A 4628-nucleotide genomic window follows, 5' to 3' on the forward strand; every position below is an offset into this window, starting at 1 on the left:
AAAATATAGCTACGATAAAATAAAATAAAAATTCTTACAACACCTAATCAAATTATTAGACGCACTTAGTGTTCACTACTTTATCATATTTTTCTAAATATTCAACAAACGAGGTGAAGCATACGTTTGAAATAAGAAATTATTTTGTCATTTCAAAAATAATATAAACTTAATTGTATAAATTACATAAATTATAATTTACTAGCATAAATTTAAAAATAAGAAAAAATTTTTTTGTCACTTTCGAAACTTTTATGATGAGAAAATTAAGATCTATAAAAGCTTGTTTGGAGAGTAAAAGGTCCAGAACATTGGAAAAATGTTTATTATTTCTGAAGTTATTAAAAATCTCGAAAAATAGAAATCAATTTTTGATTATATTTTTCAATACCGTCTTAGAAAATATACAAAATATCTTCATTTTAAACTTACTGTACGTGCGGAACATTTATCAATTTTCATGCGAGTCTAAATTGAATATTTTATTTCTTTAATTAAATACTTAGAAAGAGATAAATATAAACTAAATGTAGGTAATAGGTGCATCTAATTATTTTTGCAGGAACCAACTATCATATGATCTGTCGTACTTGTTATTATACTTACTTCAGAAGCGCGTTTGCCACAGCAGCACTTATTGAATCACGTTGACTTTCCAATAAGTAACCATGGACATCATAATGTTCTACTACATTAGCACATGCTAAATTGTAATTTGAAAGGTATTGCCGCAGGTCCTTAAAAAAAGAATATTGCAATGGTCGTATGGAACTGGTAAGATTGAAAACAGATTATAGCATTTCGCATAAGACCATCTAAATATTTATCAAATTTTTCACATACTGAGTGGCTCTAAAGGAAACTGTATGCCTACTTGGTACAGGATCATCATTGATAGTATTAGGCTGCATTTTCTTGTTGGAAAAACTTTTGTCCACATCAGATGATTCCGACGATGATTCTTGTCGCTTTCTCTTCTTTGAAGGAGAACTTGTGGCCAAAGATCTTTCTGAATCGATATGCCTCCTTGGCCCAGGTTTACAATCATTAAAATAAGCTTTCTCTGTCTGATTTTTAAAAAAAGTAGTGCGAGATTTAGCGACAGATTCTTTAATTTCACAATCTAAATCAGAATGTCTTGAGATTGGTGTCTCTTGAAAAACAAGAGAAAAATTTATAATTAAATCACACCATAACAATAAATAAGGAAAAGAAATTAATAATTTTTCTTTATTGCTTATCATCAATAAATAAATTCGAAAATGTACACCGTTAAAAAAAGTAAATTGAATTTTACATCTCTGGGAGATTTAAATAAAAGGACCCTCCTGTATCGGAGTAACTTTACGAATCTGTTGTAATATTCTAATCCGATAATTTTACACGCGAAAATGTAAAATTCATTATGTGAAAGAATAAAATAAAATAAAATTTATCAGGGCGACAGGTTTCGAACATTCGAAGCTCAAACTTCGTAGAATTTCATGGAGATTGAAGAAACACAAGCCGGACACGTTACCACTTACCTGAAACACATAAGATACTATGAGTATTTTTTTGATGTTTAAATATTCCGCACCAAAAATATGAAATATACGTTTTAAATAACCGCATTTTTTTCTGTTCCAATAACAGAAAATGTAAAAGGCAAAATAGGAATAGCTCGAATTCGGCCTTTTTTTGTGTGAAAGCTGTCAAAAAAGTTGAACATAGCTGTCAATTTCCTCATATTAGGAATAAAAATGCTCCAAAATTGAAGGAAGAAGGCATCGATAAACAACGAACACGAGAGACTCTTTCGTATTCACATATTATATGATTAATTATTTTAAATTTGAAAGTAATTAGAAATAAAATTTTTTACAGTTTCCGCCAGGGTAAAATTAAAGATCTTTGGTAAAATTAAAAATCTCGATCTAATTTTCAATCACAGGAAAATGATTTTACCGATGCATGGTATTTTTACACGCTACGACTGAATTTTTCCTTCTGAATGTAAAGTTCGTACGAGGGAATGTGTAATTTCATTTTTATCTAGTGTGTAATATTACACTGCTGTTCGAGGGTCCTTTTAATTACATCGCCAGAGGATGTAATTTTACATACTTTTGTAAAATCACACAGTGGAGTGTGTGATATTTACAATGATACAATATGAAATTTTCCGAAACTTTGTAATTTTACACAAATCTTTTTTACAGTGTATATGTTATAATTTTAATATTTATACGCAGGTTAAATTTTTTTTAATCGTAAGAAAAGTCCAATATAGATCAATTTCGTCAACAAAAAAAAACTAAAAAGGAAACTAAAATGATTAGTAAATAACGGTTAATATGTAAGAGCAACAGTCAGTTCACTGATATGCACGTTGTTAGGTTTACATAAGCATTGGGGATCTTCCGGATCCCCAGGACACGTTCTTGCACTTGAGGGTTAAAAAATAAATATTAATTGATTTCGAGTATTTTCACTTTTAATATTAATAGTACTCTTTATAGTGAATAAATTTATTAAATTTCTAAACTTTATACTACAAATAAAATTTGTGATGCAATAAATAAAATAATTTTGAAATAAATAATTTAAATCGATTACAATTTCTCTTCGTGTAATATTTTGTTTTTCCCCATTGTAGACTACTTTAGAACTACAAATTACTACAAATCTGTCTAAGTCTGATTTTAACAGTTATTTAAATAATTAGTTCAATTAATACCTTTTTCAATTATGATTTCATTCAGCTCACAGTACATAATTTGAAAATCTTTTACTTTAAAAATTCTTCATTTTAGATTTTTAAGCGTATATTTTTAATTGAAAAAGTTTTAAAGTACAGTTTTAAAGACTTGAAGAATTAAAAATTGATAGCTTTTGGAGTTGAATTTTTTAAAAAACAGTTTTACTTCATCAACTGTGAATATAAATAAATAAATTATTTTTTAATGGATCTGTACTTTAGGTACTAAAAACTATATTATTAACTTTGTAATGATTTTAATTTAAAAAATGTAATTAAAAAAAAGAGTAATTATTTAATATTTAGCCAAGTTTGATTGTTAATTTAAGACGAGTAAATTGTAGCCGAATATTTAAAAGTAAAATTTAAACTGATATCAAGTAATTTAAACAAAGTGTGCGTAAACATTTTTCAGAACTTCTAAACACATTTTAAAATGAATAGAATTTTTCTTACAATTTTTATAAAGTCCTATAAATTAAAAAAAAATCCTTAAAATCTGCCATGCTTTTTTGGCGATTTATGAAATCTCTTAGAATCTTTTTAAATATTCTGTTGAAATAATTTTTCAAAATGAAAATTTATTTTCAATTTTTCTATGGGTATTAAAAGAATGTCTATATTTCTTTCGAACCTTTCACAATTCTTAAAAAGTTTCTAAATTTGTTGTTTGAAATCTGCAGAAATCTACATTTTGTTTTAAATTAGGTTGTGCGTATCTGCACTGAAATTTCAATTCGAATAGCTGAATTTTGTCGGTATACACATTTCGTTTAAATTTCTTGAAATCATTTCATTTCTCATTTTAATTTGAATCTTTTTAAAACCTGTAAATATCTTTTAGAATTACAATATTTTTTTCTAAAAATAATAAGTGTTCAATTGTTATTCATAAATCTAAAATTTAATGAATTTTTTTTTAACTCGCAGGATTTTCTAGAAGTTGTAGAACAAATTCAATTAATTTTAAGTTATTTAGAAGTTCTGAAAAAAATTTTAAATAATTTGAAATTAACAAAAAATTAAAACAGCTTCTAGATTTGTCAAGATTTTGAAATAAAATTTTAAAGCTTTTCAATAATACTTGGACTATTTAAAATGAAAATAATTTAACTACTAATTTAAGACCTTTTACGTGTAAACAAATTAAAATTATTACATTTTTCTAGGCTAATTTCTCTAATTTTTGAAAATTATTATAGTTCATTGATTCATTCTTTAATTTAGAGTAATGAAAATGTTAACGTGGATACTTGTTTTTGGAACTTGATCAATATCTTTGAACACTATAATTGAGGAGTTCTGGACAAGAAGCTACAGGCGCTCGAGAACGAGTAAAAGTATTGTCCATGCTGTGACGTCAGGTTTCAAAAGTGAAATTCGAAATTTAAAAAAACCAAAAATATAGTTAGATAGCTCTTGAAAAATGAACCTGAGTCTCCATTTGCAGTTTCTCTCTTGGGCTGCAAATTTTCCAGTAAATAAATAAAAACTGACTTTTTTTTAAATTGAAAAAACCATGTTTTTTCACATTCAACTCGTCGTAAGTAATTCGTTTATCAACTAATTAACAAAATTCTTTTTGAGTTTCATTCGTGACACTCTAGCGGAGGCTACAGTGTCAAAAAAGGGTCAAAAGTTAATTTCTAATATTTTTTTTTAATCCGAATGAAAAACCACGTTTTTAGACTTTCACATAAAAAAGTGAGCGAGGGAGTTTGAGGTACGACAAACTTCAAGCTAACGAATTTTCCGCTAATGTATTGGCCAACTTTTTGGAAAATCTCAATTCGAATTGATTTTTAGTTCCATAATTACAGCGAGCTTATTACGAGCTCGCGACGCGACACCACAGGATTGTTCAGGGGACGCCGCCGGAACGCTGACT

Source organism: Belonocnema kinseyi, chromosome 3, assembly GCF_010883055.1.
Source record: "Belonocnema kinseyi isolate 2016_QV_RU_SX_M_011 chromosome 3, B_treatae_v1, whole genome shotgun sequence".
Lineage (NCBI taxonomy): Eukaryota > Metazoa > Arthropoda > Insecta > Hymenoptera > Cynipidae > Belonocnema > Belonocnema kinseyi.